This window comes from Oxyura jamaicensis, chromosome 15, assembly GCF_011077185.1.
Source record: "Oxyura jamaicensis isolate SHBP4307 breed ruddy duck chromosome 15, BPBGC_Ojam_1.0, whole genome shotgun sequence".
Lineage (NCBI taxonomy): Eukaryota > Metazoa > Chordata > Aves > Anseriformes > Anatidae > Oxyura > Oxyura jamaicensis.
Window position 1 is genome coordinate 14203526 of NC_048907.1, and position 19259 is coordinate 14222784.

The 19259-nt window shown below is 42.2% G+C and overlaps 1 protein-coding gene across 9 annotated transcripts in view; it reads right to left on the minus strand.

Moving 5' to 3' along the window:
- TMEM132C (transmembrane protein 132C) overlaps positions 1-19259 on the minus strand; it is a 229766-nt gene that overhangs the window by 14960 nt on the left and 195547 nt on the right. The gene's annotated exons all lie outside the window — the stretch shown is intronic.

Genomic DNA, 19259 nt, shown 5'->3' on the forward strand with positions numbered 1-19259 from the left:
TTATCTGTTTATAAAAGTTTTCATTTTGGCTAAAGCTGTAAAGTATTTCTAAATACTGCAGTAGATTTATCATTAACATGTAAATACCGTCCTGAAATATACGCAAGCATTATCATAGTCATGTAAGAGTTATATCAGTAATTGCTTTTTTAATCAATGTTGTAATTTACAGACCATTGAGTTTTCTCATTTATTACCTTACTGAGTACCAGTGATAAAATCACTCCCAAATATATAAATCATTAAGAGGGATGCAAATAGTATGAAGTGACTTCATGTGATAAAGTCATTGTCATATCTATTCCTAAAGGTGTCATAAATGACTGGGGAAATCCTGTGGCACATTAATCATATATTAAGTGTCTAGCAATGGGAGCTGTTACATTACTAAATGAGCTGGTATGTCTGCAGAAATTGACAGTAAACCCAGCAAATCTCTTCCAACTCCCGTTTTTGCTCCCATTCATCAGAATTGTATTTCATCACCCATAATGAGTATTGTCAGTGGTGGCAATGTGTCTCCCCACCTGAACATACATTTATAACATCATCTCCTGCCTTTTATCCCCACTCCCCTTCCCCATACCACTGTATTCAAATGAAGATTATTTGCTGGAAATGTTCATGTCCTCACACTAATAAAACAGATAGGTGTCCCCTGGGACCACGATACAGGAGCTAAATTGTTCCCAGCTTGACAAACACATCCCACTTTGTATCATCTGTCAGGTTTAAGCACTTCCCACATCCTGGTAAAGTATTTGATGATTAGACTGCTAGAGGAAACTTCAGAGAACATAATACAAACATTTCTATGACTCACTCCCTAAGAGGGTTATGCTGTCTCTGGGTACTGAAAACAGTGCTACATACTACAATAGAAGACCCACCTGTTTGTCTAGGCTTCTCTTACTGACCAAGACAGATTTAAAAGTCTGAAGGTGGCAGAAATTCCTTCATTTTATCAATACAAATGGCATGCTGTATTTTTACAAGGCAACTTGAATGGCTATACAGAAATGGACTTTGTTCATACTAGGCTGTTTGATCTAATCTAAAAGTACTATGTAGCAGAGGTGCATAATTATGTAATACAGCAGAGTGACTCAGAACTCTGCCCTAAATTTGCTGCTCTTGCTTTCTATGGTGCCATTGCATCAGCTTCACTCCGGAAGAACTACTGAAGAGGCAAGCAAGGGTCACATGTCAGGAGGTACAGCCTTGACTGCCTGATTGCAGAGTCATTTCTGCTTAGACCACTAGGACATATTGGGGCATTCAGCTCCCATATTTGAGCTGCCGATGTTGAACACAAGTCTAGCTGCTGTCTCAGTTGCATGGAAACTAGAATGGCCAGTGGGTGACTCTCTCAACGCTCAGCAGCATTACTCCCCTTCTCCCTGCAGGTGCCAATGTCTCTTCAACAGAGATGGACTGTCTTGTAAGAATCCTAGATCAAATTTTTAACTGAGGTTAAAAGCAATTGGAGGATGGCTGAGGTTAAAAGAAATTCACATCTAAACAATATACCACAAATGAATGTTACCTATTGCACAACACTCTCAATGAAAGTACAAGGAAGTCCTGGCTGACATAGATTCTAATTTTTGTCTTCCTCTGTGTTCTCAGAAAAGTCATTTCAACTCTCTGTCCATTTTCCCCCTCAGGTGTAAGCAATGCTGCTCAGGGAGCCTTGGTCAGCAAGAATCAGTGCCGTGCCTGGAGCACAGAAAAGCTTCTAGAGCCTAATGGGAAGTGGTGTGCCTGGAGGGGAAGACACAAGAACATTTGAGAAAGCAGCTTCAGATATGTCTCTTCTTTCCTTAGCCCTACCTTTCTTTGAGCACAAGTTTTTGGGAGGCTGGTCACTAAGATCTAATTTAATTTCACGTGGAGCAGCAACAATTCCAATTCTGAAACTGGTTCAATCCTGTTCATTTCTATGGAGCTGATCCCGAGGACAAATGCATAAGCCTTCTGAGTTAGAAGCTTCTTCTTTATTCACACAGTAAACCACATGCACATACTGATATAAAGATTCCTGATAACATATTCAGCTTCAGACTGACCAGGTCTGGTCTAGGTGTAGGAGTTAATATCATCTAAAGCCCAACATTGTCAGTAACAGAAAAAAACACAGCTGTCAGAGAAAAAATACAATAACAATAGCAGGAAAACTGCAATTCCTAAATGGTTCTGGGCTAAGATCCAATCTCCATCTGTATTTATAAAGCTGCTACATGCTTTCATGGGTATGTGACAAACAAATGGCTAAACAAATACATACAGCATCCTAAGGAAGTGGCTGCTGTAGCTACCAAGCAGCCCTTAAAATTGTTACAGGTTAGTACGGGACATGCATCAGCAACAGTGGCAGGTCTTTATGACTTGCATTGAGAAAAACATTACTCTTTTCACCAAGTACAAGCATTGCTAATGTCCTTACACATGCTCTTTCTTCTGTTCCTTCTTTATTTCTGATGAAGATGTAGCACAGAGTGAGTACAGTATTGTATTGCAGTATTGTATTACTGCATGTATTTTAACTTTTGTGCCTTCAGGTAGCCATTGTTCTTGAAGTAACATTGATTGCTTTTTACAAAGAAAGGCAATGGGCTTACCAACTTGTGCTGTACAGGGGAAGAAAGGCAGAGGGGAGCAGTATCTCAGCATCTAATTCACAATGCAAGGTCTAACTTGCTAAGCAGACTCCCCTCACCAAAAAGGGTAGGGGTTATGTGACAAACTCTGCTATAGAACTCTCTCTGTGTTTCCTCCAGGGTCTTGCATCACTTGGGAGGTCACCAAACAGTACAATGACCAGCTATTGTCTACGAGACTTGCCCACAATACTTTAAGGAAGTTTCTGATAGTGCCTGGAAGGCTGGAGACTCTGAACAGTGATCTATCTGTCTCTCATCTGCTGTAGTATTTATGCTTTAACTATGAGAATATTTTCTCTCTGAAACTGCTTCTTATCTCTGTTATCAGAAGAAGTGAGAGATGATGAAGGGAAAGCCTGCTTAGCCACCACCTTTAAGTGATTGTTTTTTTTTGTTGTTGTTGTTGTTGTTTGTTTGTTTTTTTTCCATTCTGCACAGCAGATCAGCAAGAATTTTTGCATTTTAAAGAGCTTTCTGATGCTATTTCAGCAGTTTCTTTCATCATTAAGCTGCATTCATCTACTTTTCCCCTTTTCTCTGTTTTTCTAACTTCTCTCTCCAGATTAAAACTAAAATAAAGAAGCTAGACAGCAAAAGACAGGGCTAAGCACAATTCCCCAGAGGTTTCTTCTTTGTCTCTCTTTTTTTTCTGGCATTATATTTTTGTACCCCTTTGTTACAAAGGCCATTGCCTTTCTAAATGACTTGGATGGATTCTCTCTGCAACAAATCACATTTTATTGAGCTGACAGAGCAAACTACAGAGCAAACTACTGCCTGGAGGAAAAAAAAAAAAAAAAAAAGTCACTCCTGAATCACACTACCTATGGCACTAATGGCACTATGTGACTTTGTGATCTGGGGAGCAAATGTACTTTTCCATCTAGTAATGAACAAATTAGCTGCGTTGAATATTGGGATTCCTAGTGCAGTTACCAGTTAAATGCAAAACCTCTGGGTCTTCCTTTGCTTACTCCTTTCAGACTTAGGTCTTGATCCCACAATGAACTCTGTATTCTAGAATTACAAGAAGGGAGAAACCTCCCACAACATGAGTGGCCTGAAGTCACCATAAGGGATATGACAATGTACTTCCTTGGACTCTGCAGCCATAAAGGGGCTGTTAACAATTCTGTAAGAGGATCCTATCCCTCTTTTGTTGGTTAAATTCTGCTATAGATTCCTGAGAAATCTCATTTAATTACTGGTTGAGGCAGATTGTTTTCAAAAGACAAATTCCATGTCAAATATATGCTGGGAATGTCTTTCAAAAGATGGTGAAGTCAAAACACTGTCTGCTTTGTTTTGTATCTGTTGTACAAAGGAGTGGAGAGAACAACAGCTGTAAGACCCACAGATAAATGGTACTGTGTGAGTCTAGTGTATGCCTTGTTTATTGTCCAAATGTTTTTTTCAGCTCTGGAGACATCAATCCATACCAACAGGTATGGAAGAACAGTTCTGAAGGATAAAAAGAGCTTTTAATATGGTAATACTGTTAAATTTATGAACACTACAAATTTGTGAGGCATCCATCCATTTTCTAGGAACAAGTCTGTGTGGTTTAAAACATCATGAGGTTTAAAAAGTCTCAAAACTAAAACAGAACAGAAATGAAGAGGTATGGACAAATGGCTCTAGGTGGACTGCTTGAGCAGGGGAGCTGGACAAACTAACCTCCAGATGTCCTTTCAACCTCAGCCACTCAGTGATTCTGTGTTACAATAGTAGTACATATCCTGCTTGTATTCATTAGCCTAGTACAACTGAAGACTTCTACAAATAAAGGCATAAATATTTCAGTATCCATGGGATAAATATTTTAAACTCTACTTTTTGTCAGCTGCTTTACAAACTGACTGGCTCCCATCACTTGAAGGTATGAAAAAAAGCAGTAGAAATGCTGGAGAAATCAAAGGAAGGTAATTATGGTAGAAAAGTGGCTTGATAAGTACCTTATAGAATGCTAGCTGACTACTGCTCACTCAATGCAGAGTAGGACAAAAATGATTAAAATTAACTTGTATTCTTAGAGAGAAATTTTAGATATGACTGGCATGAGCTGGAACTGTGGGTGATGAGTGCCTTGCTGGGATACATACATAAAGTAGAGGCACATTCGGCTGGAGGCCACTTTAAGTAAATTAGACCAAAATGACTTGTCTAAGGTTTCTGAAAGTCAGTATTGGAAATGGGAAAAGAGTTGTGTCCTTCCTTCCTAGATCGTCCTTTGAGAAGTGAAACTGCCGTGCCCTTGTCATGGAAGTTTCCATCAAGACAGTACTACATAAATCCAGCATAACTCTGGATTCAGCATCTGGCTTGTGGAAAGCTCTTCAATGTTCCAAATTTCACTTGGAAATAGTGTCAAGCTGCCAGAGAATCTGCTTCACTTCAGAATAACCCTCAGAATAATATCTGGGCTATAACAGCAGGAATATTGCATTCAGATCTGACTGATTCTGATCCCAGGTTTCTTGTCTTGTCTCTCAACAAGACACAGCACAGATAGATTCCCTATTTCTGAACAGGTCCAGCCCTGATGACATCTCTTCTCAGGGTCCTGGTCAGGCCAGAGTTGTGGCTTTCTGTCCTCTGTGACTTAGTCGCACATTCTCTTCACTCTAATTTTGACTGACAAGAAACACTGCTGTGTGTCTTTAAAGAAATTAATCCTTTGTTTAAAATAAGAAGTTCTGTAGTACTTGAATAGTAGCTTCTCTGATAAATGTCCCTATCAGTCTGGAAAGGCCCAGAATCTTGTGTTTTGGTGTGTAAACCCATTTGCCCATTTCTGTTATACTAATGTAAATGTAATAAATATTCAAAGGTTACATAAATGCTTAAATATTTATGAAAGCACTTCTATGAGCAAAAAGCTTTTTCCAGTACCTCTTAATAGAATCTCAATTTCAATGAGAAAACTTACGGGATAATTAGGAAAGAATAGTGATACTCAGCACTTTTCAAAGAGATGACTCTCTTAGTATTTCAGCTTGGTATCATCCCTCTTACATACCAGAAGGGCAATTGAAGCACATGGGGAGGTTAAGCTTTGTGAAAAGAAGTCACTCATTCCTTTAATAAATACAGAGCACCAGAATGACTTCTCTACTGAATATACTGGCAATTACATAATATCATATTGAAAATAGTAGACAGTGAGAAACAGTAAGAACCAAATTTTTGTGTGGTTCTTTAGGATTTTTTAGCATATGTGTCCTTGTTATAAAATTTGTGCTAAAATATTCTAACAATATTTTCTGTAGAAAGGCAATTATTCTCTATCAAATTCAAGAGGTTTTGAGACTATGGTTTTATACATTAAGAAAGTCCTATGCTACATGAGCATTATGTGATGGCAACTTCGTAAGCAATACTTAAATGCCTGGATGCATAACCCTGAATAATCAATAACTTACCACTGGAAAATGGAATCTGCTTCAAGGTCTGTACTATTTATTTTCTCATGCTAAACTGTTTAAGTCTGGTGAGAGTTAAAGCTTCAGACCTGAGCTCTTCCGTGATCTCTGTCATGATATTCATAGCTTTGTAATACATAGATCAGCCTGTATAAAGGAAGCATCCATTACAGGAGTTGCTAATTGCCAATGTGACTTGACTTGCCAGAGCCACCCTCGTTCCCAATGACTTCACATGGTGCTGTGCTCAGTGACTTGGAAATCAGAGCCAAAAGCTCCCCTCACAAGGAAAACAGAAAGGTAAATACAGTAATGAAGACTACACTGATAAGACTGTCATAATAAATGAAAGGCTTATATATGCCATGAGTTGCTTTTTTATCTATGACCCAACAAAAGAAAAAGAACGAATTTGTTTCTTGAAATAACTGAGGAATAATCACTCCCATTCTGGAAGAGTAATGAGAGCAGGGCAGGTATTACACTTTAATAAATGATTGAAGTCTCTTACATTCTGCAGCTCCTAGAATTAACTCTACAGTTTTCAATGAATAACATGGCTGCAGCTTTCACGTTGCATTGTGCTAGTGAACAGCTGCCACCTTCCAAATTTGGTTCCAATCCCTGCAATATGCACTCAGGCAAAGTTTCCAGCAACCTGCACTAATAACACAGGGAATGAGCCCTGAGCACTGAAGAAAAGGAGAGAACTCTAAAGACAGGCCATAGTTTAGAAGCAATTTGGACTCTCTCTGCTGAGAAGCATCTGCATTTTCAGTATCAGCAGCCAGATTAGTAAAACTAACTAGAAAACCCCCAAAGCTAGAGAGCATTTCTTAGGGAATAGGCTGTACATTATCTAATCTCATTACAAAGATTTCACTGGTAGCTTTGCAGAGCAGAAGCAGTACATTTAACTAACTGAATATCATTCACTATGACAGAACTGAGAGTAAAAGGGGCACAAAATGCCAGCCCAGCTGAGACTGCAGGGCATCTATTTGCTCCCAAATGACCAGCTTTTGAAGCTGAACTGTAGCTGCTCTGAGCCACAGGAGCTCTCTCAGCTACCATTATCACATAAAACAAAATCTGTCTTATTTTGTGCACTCTCAAGTCAAGCAATTTCTGAAAATGGGGCAGAACAGAGAGTTTGGCTACTGCTCACTAGGGATATGCCAGACTACACAGACAGCATGGCCCCAAATATCTTGCATGTCAAAGCAGGATCACAGGGTGAATGCAAAGACTTAATTTCTACCAACTAGACACTTTAGACAGTAGTTACAAATTTGAGAACATAACATTTCTTGCTTTTTCCTAACTGAATATGTATCTACAATATACAAATTTACAATGTGTAAATTGTAACTATTAGCAGAAAAAGAAAAGAGAGGCAAATAATTATTTCTTCTTGTTCAAAAAGGTCTGGTGAAACCTGCTAATCTTCCCATCAAATCTATACCTGTCATGAGATTCATTTTTTCTCCAGTTCCCTTTCCTGGTCTTGATCTCGCAACTCTGAAGTTGATTTTGAAGCACTTTCTGTGGATCTTCAGGCATTGTTACTGCCACTCTGTTTTGATTTTTCATTTGGGATGTATAGGTTTTCCACACTGGCATGACTAACACAGAGAGTGACCTGCATGAAGGCACGAGATGACAGGGAAAGAAGTCTGCAAGGATATGGCTTAAACGTTTCTTTAGCTGCCTTTGAAATATTTGTCTGTTATTTGATAGCAAAGTATTTACACCTTTTATTGTTGAATTTAAGTATCTCAGACTATGTCTATTTTGAGTTTCAATTTCCATTGAAGCTGACTGTTTGGGCAAGGAGGTGGACTTTCTCTTTGCAATTCTGTTCATAATTTAAAATACCATGTTGGATTTACCAGAAGAAAAGCCTACAAAGTAGCAGGGCTTCAGAACAGCAAAACAATGGAATTTCCATGCTGTGACCTTCTGTTGTCTGAAAACTTTTAACTTTCACACAGATCACACAAAAACATAGTATCAGAAGGGGAAAGAGGAACCATCAGATAAAAAAGTGCTGGGTTTGTACTCACAGAGAGATATAGCTTCTGCTTTTGAGGGCTTTCAAGGCTGTATTAGGCTGTGCTGAGTAGGAACTGTATTTGCAGTTCATCAGCTGCTGCACATTCATTTCAGGAAAGTAATTTGTGGTGCCCCTTGTGGGTATCTGCAACATGTGGTTGATGGAGCATGTGACAGAGATCCCAGGCTTGTTCTGAGCCTGCTGGTGTGTCCCTACAGCCCCGAGCAGAGATCCTACCAAGCTCAGGACCCCAAAGCAGTGCAGCTGTGTTGGGTCGCAGTGCAGCAACACATGGACTGAGCTTTCTGCTCCCCATTCTGGAGCTAACCAAGAGAGGACTTGCATGCCTAAGTATGAATGCACAAACGCTTCACAAGGGATAATGCAACTTTTCTACATTCCTGCCAGAAAGTTACACAGCTACTACTACTTCTTTTATTATGATGATTATTAATATTATTATTATTATTATTTTCCTTAAAGAGGCATCAACACTCCTTGAACAGCTGCCTCCATGTTACGGGGAGGAGGACTGCTGGTGGCTGCTACTGTTCAGATTGAACCCTGCATGCTTTTGCTGCATCCTGTAGGACTCCTGTGAAACCACAGAACAGAGCATTACATTCAAGCACAAAGTATGGCCTATTATTAGACCATATTGGATTCTAGGAAACCCTGTTTCATTTCTCCTTTTGCTTCACAGGGTTGAGATAGGAATAAGACTTGTTTCAATCAAAAGTTTATCCATCAACTTGTTATTCAGCGTGCTCATCTCTACAACAGTTGCACCTAGCTAACAGACTCCAAATAGAGTTTTATTTGACCTAAGTGAAAAATGAGCAATAAATCAATTGCATTATATACACTGTAGCAGCTTTTTATTGGAAGTTAGTGTTCTTCCTTGATCAAAATAGGTGGTAGGAACAACCAGTTCTTTCTTGCTAGCCTTTTTTTTTAATTATTATTTTCTCCTATAACTGCACTAAAAACATAATGTGAAGCCCTAAATCCTCTGAGTCTTGAAAGCTTTGCAATAAAGCCCAAAACAAAGAATATATGTGTATGCTGAGGTGCAGAAACTCAATGCAAGTTTGGATGCTTACCCTGCTGTTTGCAGCAAGAGTTGAAAGGTATGAGAGGAAATTTAACGTGCCAGTAACCTGCCAGGGTTTCTAATGGACAGACATCTCAAACTCTGCTTCCCCTTGAAATCACTGTCTGCATCACACTTCATCACAAACATTGTGAATAACTGCATCATTACTTGCCTCCAGATGCTGCTGGTAGTAAGAAAGCACAGGGAAGAACCCTTAGAGGCCATGGGAAGCTTGGTTTTGAGCAGACTTAGCTTTCCTCTGACTGATACTTAAGAGATTCCTGCTTTATATATTTTGGCATCATCCATAACTTTTCACAGAACCAACTACAATTATCTCCAAACTCTGCTTAGGACCAGAAGCACTGACTCACTATGATATCACAACTGCAATGCTAACAGTCTAACACTAATTTCAATAGGAAAAGGATCAGATCTTCAATTAGTCCTGTGGAAAGCAAGCCATGGTAAGCCAAGGTAACCTGCTTGCAAGGAACCTGGCCATGGAATCAACCAGGCAGAAAGCCATGGCCTCCACATCTCTCGTGGCCTCTCCAGCCACAGTCACCGATGTGTCTACTCAGACGGAGAGCTCGAGGAAACACGTGGCCATCCAGGCCTCGGGCTGCAGGGTGTGCCCAAGTCTTCTGTCGGTATCCGACAGCAGCAGCGAGGGGTGTGCCTGTGGGAGGTGTGCCCAGGTTGAAGAGCCGCCCAGCCAGGTAGCGGAGCTTCGGGAGGAGGTGAGCAGGCTCAGGAGCATCAGGGAGTCAGAGAGGGAAATTGACTGGTGGAGGTGTAGTGTACCATTTCTGAGACAGACTCATGAGCCTGCCACAGCACAAGTGTCTCCTGCTGTGCAGAAGACAAAAGTTCCCTTATCCTGCCAGGCAGTAGGAGGGGACCTAGGCCAAGGGGGGGGAATGGAGGCAGGTTCCTGTTCGGGGTGGTAGGCGAGCCCTGTCCCTGCCCACCTCTCCTTCCCATCTACCTTTATATAACAGGTATGAGGGTCTAGAACACGACAGTCAGAACAACGACGTAGACAAAAGCCCATCCCAGTTGGAGAGGTTGCCTACGGCAAGGCAACCTACCCCCCGCATTGTTACATCATCTGTCAAAAAAGAAAGAAGGGTTATCGTCATGGGGGACTCCCTTCTGAAAGGGACAGAGGGCCTGATATGCCAACCAGACCCAACCCACAGGGAAGTCTGTGGCCTCCCTGGGGCTCGGGTGAGAGACTTTGCTAAGAAAGACAAGCACCTAGTACGGCCCACTGACTACTACCCACTACTACTAGACTGGTAATGACGAGGTAGCAACGAGAAGGCTGAGAGCAATCAAAAGGGACCTTAGGGCTTTGGGGCAACTACTTAAAGGATCAGGGGCACAGGTTGTGTTTGCCTCTGTCCTTCCAATAGGGGGGGTCAATGTTGACAAGCAGACTCATCACATTAACACATGGCTTCGGGACTGGTGCAACCATCAGAACTTTGGGTTCTTCAATCACAGGAAGGTCTATGCAACATCAGGCCTGCTGGCAGCAGATGGGATGCACCTCTCTCAGAGAGGGATAAGGATTTTAAGGGCTTTAAACTAGAGTTGAAGGGGGAAGGGGATAAAACCAGGCACGCCAGTGATGACCTAGGGGATGGTGCGCTAGAATCAGAGGGACTGTGTACCAGTGAGGTCCTTTGGTCAGCTCCACAAGGTACTGCGTGTAGGGAGGCGCATTTGAAGTGCTTCTACACAAACACACACAGTATGAGGAATAAAATGGATGAGCTAGAAGTCTTGGCCCCGTCCCACAGTGACAACATCATCGGCATACGTGAAACCTGGTGGGATGAGTCCTGTGGTTGGTGTGTTGCAATAAATGGTTACAGGCTCTTCAGGAGGGACAGGCAGGGTAGGCAAGGTGGCGGGGTGGCGATGTATGTGAAGCATGGGCTGGACTGTGTGGAACTTCAGGTCAGCGATGGCAAAGTTGAGAGCCTCTGAGTAAGGATTAAGGGACGAACAAATACAGGGGATGTCGTAGTGGGAGTCTATTAGAGACCACCTGGCCAGGATGACAATGCCGATGAATTATTCTTTGCAGAACTGAGAGATGCCTTGAGATCAACTCCCCTTGTCCTTATGGGGGACTTCAACTTGCCAGACATCAACTGGGATCACCACACGGCTGACACGAGCAAGTCCAGGAGGTTCATAAAGCACCTCGATGATAACTTCCTGGTGCAGGTGCTAAGGGAGTCAACTAGGAAAGGTGCCCTCCTAGACCTGTTGCTGGAGAACAGAGAAGGTCTTTTGGGAGATGTGGCAATTGGCGGCCATCTCAATCACAGTGACCATGAAGTGGTTGAATTTAGAATTTATGGTGACAGAAGGAAAACTGCCACCAAAACTTAAGCCCTGGATATGGGGAAAGCAGACCTCAGGCTGCTCAGGGAACTAGTCAGCAAGGTCCCTGGGAAACTGCTTTTGAAGGCATTGGTGTCCATCAGTGTTGGTCAATTTTTAAGCACTGCCTCCTAAAAGCACAAGATTGGGCAATTCCAAAATATCGGAAGTCAGGCAGGCGGGGCAGAAGGCCGGCCTGGCTGACCAGGGATCTTCTACTGGAGCTTAGGAGAAAAAAGAAAGTGTATGACTGCTGGAAGGAGGGTCAGGTGGCGAGGAAAGAATACACGGATGCTGTTTGTGTTTGTAGGGAGAAAATTTGTGTGGCCAAAGCCCAGCTAGAGTTGAAGCTGGCTGTGTCTGTGGGAGACAATAAAAAAGGGTTTTTAGATATGTGAACAGAAGAACCAAAGAAAACATAGGTCCGCTGCTTGATGGGGAAGGTCTCCTCACAGACAATGATGTAGCAAAGCAGAGACATTTAATGCCTTCTACGCCTCTGTCTTCAACACTAATGATGGGCTTCGGGACCCAGGGTGCCCTGAGCTGGTGGACCGTGACGGTGGGAATGACAAACTCCCAACCGACTCCCAACCGACTCCCAACCGACAGCAGGATTTGCTGCTCCACCTGGATCCATACAAGTCCATGGGTCCAGATGGGATTCATCCCAGGGCGCTGAAAGAGCTGGCTGACATCACCGCGGGACCTCTCTTAATAATTTTTCAACGATCTTGGGAATCTGGAGAAGTCCCAGTAGACTGGAAGCTGGCAAATGTTGTGCCAATTTTCAAGAAGGGTAAGAAAGAAGACCCTGGCAACTACAGGCCTGTCCATCTCACGTCAGTGCCTGGTAAAATTATGGAGAAGATGATTCTTGAAGTTATTGAAGCACACCTGGGGGACAATGCAGTCATTGGTCCCAGCCAACATGGGTTCGTGAGGGGTAGGTCCTGCCTAACAAATTTGTTTTACTTTTATGATAAGATCACCCGTCTAGTCGACCAAGGGAAACCAGCTGATGTGATCTTTTTGGACTTCAGCAAGGCTTTTGACATGGTTTCCCATAGAATCCTACTGGACAAAATGTCCAGCATCCAGCTGAACAAAAACATCATCCGATGGGTGAGCAATTGGCTGACGGGCAGGGCTCAAAGGGTTGTGGTAAATGGGGCCACATCAGGCTTGCGGATGGTCACTAGTGGGGTCTCTCAAGGCTCTATATTAGGGCCAGTCCTCTTCAATGTCTTTATAAATGATTTGGACTAGAAGGTGTTTTGAGCAAATTTGCCGACGACACCAAACTTGGAGTTGTGGACTCAGATGAGGGTGGAAAAGCCTTGCAGAGAGATCTGGACAGGTTGGAGAGCTGGGCGATCACCAACCACATGAATTTTAGAAAAGGAAGTGCTGAGTCCTGCACCTGGGATGAGGCAACCCTGGCTGTACGTACAGACTGGGTGACGAGACACTGGCGAGCAGCCCCACAGAGAGGGATCTGGAGGTCGTGGTTCACGGCAAGTTGTATATGAGCCAGCAGTGTGCCCTGGAAGCCAAGAGGGCCAACCATATCCTGGGATGCATCAGGCATAGCATTGCTAGTCCGTCAAGGGAAGTGATCGTCCTACTCTACTCTGCGCTGGTGCGGCCTCACCTCGAGTAATGTGTGCAGTTCTGGGCACCACAGCACAAAAAGGACATTCAACTGTTGGAGAGTGTCCAGAGGAGGACAACGAAGATGGTGAAGGGCCTGAAGAGGAAAACATATGAGCGGCTGAGGTCACTGGGCCTGTTCAGCCTGGAGAAGAGGAGGCTGAGGGGGGACCTCATCACGGTCTACAACTTCCTCGTGAGCGGGAGTGGAGAGGCGGGTGACCTATTCTCCATAAGCACCAGTGATAGGACCCAAAGGAAGGGGGTTAAGCTGAGGCAGGGGAATTTTAGACTAGACATCATGAGGAGGTTCTTCACTGGAGGTTCACACACTGGAACAGGCTCCCCAGTGAAGTAGTCGCTACACCAAGCCTGTCTAAATTTAAGAAGTGATTGGACTGTGCACTTAGTCACATAGTCTAAACTTTTGGGTAGATCTGTGTGGTGCAAGGAGTTGGACTTGATGATCCTTATGGGTCCCTTCCAACTCGGGATATTCTATGATTCTATGATTCTATGAGACATTTAGGTCATTCCTCAACAATCTTGAACATGTCCATACCCTTTAGCGCTGCAGTGCACTGGGTGAGGACAGTCACATCCTGAATCCCATTCATCTTCGTGGAGGTTTTGAGAGACCAACAAATTTTGGCCGCACCACTTTCTTTAACTTAACACCACACACCCTTCCACCATTAATACTTCTGTGATCATCTGTCCCCATCTCACCATTCTCTGAGCCCCTGTTTTGCTCTCTTTTGTTGTATGCCTGGCAAGTTCAGAGGGATCCAGGGACCAGCTGGGCCCCTGCAGTAAGTAAATCAGGTAGCAGGAGCTGGTGCCTCAGCAGTACGTTGCCCTCAGTCAGTCCATCAGCGGTGGGAAGAAGCTGATCCCCACTCAGGTCGATAGATGTGCAGAGTGTGGGATCCTCTGCTCTCACTAACAGTATAAGTCTTGCTTGTGCAGGGATAACCACACATTTTTAGGTAGGGCTAAAATAAAGAAAGGATGGGATGGTTTCCCTTAGCCGGTAGCGGAAGCTTGCTTTTGAATTTGACCTCACATCCAGCCCCTGTGCTTCAGAGATCAAATGATTGTGTTGACCCAATATGTAGCCATTGATTCAAGTCAGAGTAAGTATCTATTTGGTATCTAAGCAATATGATGAAAGGGCTTCCGTAATAGTTACAGATGTCTATTAGACATAGATCTCTCTCTCTCTCTCTCTCTCTCTTTTTTTTTTTTTTTGTTATGTTTGTTATTGTTTTTGTTTTGTTTGGTTGTTTTGTTTAGTTTTCCTCTGGAATATGATGAGACATTAGGGAGCCTGAGGGACTGTCCCTATACCATTAACATTTCAGGGTGAACTTTCCTGATGGCTTTAAGGCTTTAATAAGTGCAGCACTTTAATGACTGCAGCACTGAGGCTGAAGAGTTAGATTCTTTATTAGCTGCCTGCAGTTCAGCCACTCAGCTTGGAACTGCAGTCAATCTACTGGCAGAAAAATGCATAATTCAACTTTTAATAAAAATACCTATGGATGTTGCTAACTAGTGGTTCCTCTGCCTATCAAAGTGAAGGCAGTGCTTTCTATATCTCCTTTTATAAAACATTGCAAGTTTTGCAAATACTGGAGGGCAAGGAAGAGCGGTGTAATTTTGTAGTTATCTGAACAACTGCCCCTGCCCATGGCAGGGGTTGGAACTAGATGGTCTTTAAGGTCTGTTCCCACTCAAACAATTCTCTGAATCAACAAGTTCTCTGAATTGAAGAGGATGAAGCATAGCTTTTTTTTTTTTTTTTTTTTTTTTTTTTGTGATTGGGTATATTAAAACAATAGTAAAGTATCTTCTAAATAATGAAGTGCTGATTACTTTTCCTGACTAAATAGGGTCTTGTGATATGGTCCAGATTAAAAATAAAAATAAGTTACTACAATTAGTGTGAAACTTTTTATTTATCTATCAGAAAGACATCCATCAGCTTCTTCATTAGCAAACTGAGTCTTTCCTGCATCATGTGTTACACAGCCTCCTTTAATCTGAACAGATCACAAATAAACAGCACATATTCCAACATAAATTGTGTCTATTTAGTAAGAATTAATTTCATTGTCTAAATCGTTTCCACCAGAAATGGCAAAATCTCTGAAATATGTATGAATCCTAAAAGACTTTCATATTAGTAGGTTCACTGATGTTAGCAGTATTCACAGCAAAGTTACTTATGTGCATGAATTACTGTATTGGACCTTTAAACAAGATCTGCAACCTTGACAGTTGTCTGTGAGTTCCATCAGTATTGCTTTGAAAGCTTTGAGACCAGCAGTGGTACCAAGCTTTTCACTACTAAACCAGAGTTCACCTATAAAAACCCCTAGTCAAATTTTCAGCCCCCAACAGTTCAGCACTGCTTTGATCTGGGATTTTGTTTCAACCTACTGTGATAAGAGTGGGACAGCTGTGATACCTTGTCCCGGATTGGAGCTCATAACCCGAATTCCTAACATTCTTCCAGTGGCCTCTACCTACCGTTAATGTCTTTCTCTGCTCATCAGTCCCAAAGAAAATAAGAGCCCACTGTTTATTAACAGCTACCAAGGGATGTCTTAAAGGTGAGATCCACACTTCTGTTCCCACTGATGACCACAGCAGCTGCATGTTTGTACACATATTATGTGAATCTATGTTTTGATCTTAAAACTTTATCAAAGCTGTTAATGACAAATACCATTTAAAATGAAAAGAAACTAGTAAATAAGGTCTTGGAGTATGGTTCAAGTCTACTACACTCACTCAATTTACTGATTATAAATACTAGCAATACACTAAAAATACAATGCCATATATGTAACATCCCTTCACATAGTGGTGGGATAAAGGCTAGTCCAAGAATAATGAAATGCAAACCCAAAATGTTTACTGTAGCTTCTGAAATAGCATAGAAGATTTTTGAACTCGGGTTATTTTCATGGGAAAAACCACATAAATGTGCTGGCAAAAGCTGCCACAATTGACTTTAATTTCCATGAGATGAAAAAGAGGCTATATATGCAACAGCAATCACTATTAATGGATCTAGATATATGGATCCTACTAGTAAATTCCAGCTTAGAAAAGTAGAATTTGGCTGCGGCTTGATTTTTAGTGCCATAATAAATTTTTTGTCCTGTTTTAAAAGGTTGGACCCCTGTCTGAAGGTCTAGAGCATTCAAAGACTTTTAAAGGTCAGGAAATCTACAGTGAATTTGGAAGTGAATGAACAGAGTGCTTTCTGGAGCTGAAACTATGAGATGTTAAAAAAAAATGTAAGAGGAGTTATAGTCAGCAAATTAAGTCAGGATACAAACTATGCACTGAACTGCCTCAAGACCAAGATTATCGCTGGGGAAGCTATTACCTGTTACTTGTAGATATATCTTATCTCTACAGAATCACAGAATCACAGAATAGTCTAGGTTGGAAGAGGCCTCCAAGATCACCGAGTCCAACCTCCTACCTAACACTAACAAATCTTCCACTAAACCATATCCCTAAGCTCTACATCTAAACGTCTTTTAAAAACCTCCAGGGATGGTGACTCAACCACTTCCCTGGGCAGCCTATTCCAGTGACTAACAACCCGTTCAGTAAAAAACTTCTTCCTAATATCCAACCTAAAGCTCCCCTGGTGCAACTTTAGCCCATTCCCCCTCGTCCTGTCACCTCGTCCTGTCACGTGGGAGAATAGACCACCCGCCACCTCGCTACAGCCTCCTTTCAGGTACCTGTAGAGTGCAATAAGGTCACCCCTGAGCCTCCTCTTCTCCACGCTAAACAGTCCCAGCTCCCTCAGCTGCTCCTCATAAGACTTGTTCTCCAGACCCTTCACCAGCTTCGTAGCCCTTCTCTGGACTCGCTCAAGCACCTCCATGTCCTTCTTGTAGCGAGGGGCCCAAAACTGAACACAGTACTCAAGGTGCGGCCTCACCAGAGCCAAGTACAGGGGGACAATCACTTCCCTGGACCTGCTGGCCACGCTGTTTCTTATGCAAGCCAGGATGCTGCTGGCCTTCTTGGCCGCCTGAGCACACTGCTGGCTCATATTCAGCCAACTGTCAACCAATACTCCCAGGTCCTTCTCTGCCAGGCAGCTTTCTAACCACACATCTCCCAGCCTGTAGCTCTGCTTGGGGTTGTTGTGCCCCAGGTGCAGAACCCGGCACTTGGCCTTGTTGAACTTCATACCGTTGGCCTCGGCCCATCAGTCCAGCCTATCCAGATCCTCCTGCAGAGCCTTCCTACCCTCAAGCAGATCGACACACACACCTAACTTGGTGTCGTCTGCAAACTTGCTGAAGGTGCACTCGATCCCCTCATCCAGATCATCGATGAAGATGTTAAAGAGGACTGGTCCTAGTACCGAGCCCTGGGGGACTCCGCTAGTGACTGGCTTCCAACTGGATTGGACTCCATTCACCACAACTCTCTGGGCCCTGCCATCCAGCCAGCTCTTAACCCAACAAAGTGTACGCCAGTCCAAGCCATGAGCAGCCAGTTTCCTGAGGAGAATGCTGTGGGGAATGGTGTCAAATGCCTTACTGAAGTCAAGGTAGACCACATCCACAGCCTTTCCCTCATCCACTAAGCGTGTCACCTTGTCATAGAAAGAGATCAGGTTCATCAAGCAGGACCTGCCCTTCATAAACCCATGCTGACTAGGACTTAACGCCTGCTTGCCCTGCAACTGCCACTGGGCTCTGTTACTGGGAATAATGCAATTACAGCCAAACTGAAGGCACTGTAAAAATTAATACATATAAGCTTTTATCTGATGGCCATTCAAATTGCAGGGCAAAAACGTTATCTCTAGGCTGTTTACATGACCCATACAAATGGACACTTATCTAGTTAATGACAAAATATTACAAACTAAGTCCTAGCAAGCAGCAGTCCCCCCAACTTCCAGCATAACTATGTTTATCTGAATCCAAAGCAATCTGAAATTCCACACAACTGAAATTAAACAAAAATATCTCTGTGAACCTTTAAATGATAATATGTATAAGTATTACATAGCTCTCATCAATATCTCATTACTTTTCTTAGCTTGTGGTTTAAATTCATCTGCAGGTTTTTGTACATTTAAATGTGTTTTGATTCTGCTATGAGAGGGATGCTTAGGAACATGAGCTGCAAACACATGCACCCTTTTTTGTTGAAGCTACCATGATCTTGTATGAAGAAGTATCATTTATGATAACTAGACTTCTGTTTTTTAACAGAATGGTTACTACCAACAAGATATCTAAAACATTATTTTACAGAGCAAGATGATACATCCAAAGAATTTAACATAAAACCTTTACGGAGAATTTCAAAATGAATTAAGGATGAAAGACTTCTGTGCTCCATTTTAAGGTTTCTGTGTGCTCTTAAAAATCAGAACAAATATAAACATTTCAATTTGACTCAAACACCAAACTTCATTTGCTCACGTAAAGAAATTGACTGGAAAAAAATCTGATCCATAAATAAATAAATAAAACAAAAACAAACCACCTTTTTTTTCTTTATGATGAAATGATAAAAAACGTTTTGTCCAACACATTTCAAATGTGTAGATTTTGAAATCTATTTTTTAACTAGCTGTATGATTTATAGCAGTTAGCTCTTATGTCACAGATGCATTCCTCTAGGGAGTCTGTTTATATTTTTAAATATACAGACAACATTTTCCCTATTTGTCTGAGCAACTTCAAAACATTTCTGAAAGAAATTATACCTAAAAATTTTCTCTAGTCAATACCAATAAGCACTGTGTGCTAGCCTCCAGTTATTTGTTCCACTTTAACTTCAGAGTGGCTAGATAGGGAGGCTTCTAGAGGCCACTTAGAAATGTTCCAATAGTGCAAACAGACTCTGTTTTAAGAAACCCTTTTAGAGGAGATAAATTATTTCTGTAGAAAAGAAGAGCACAGCAG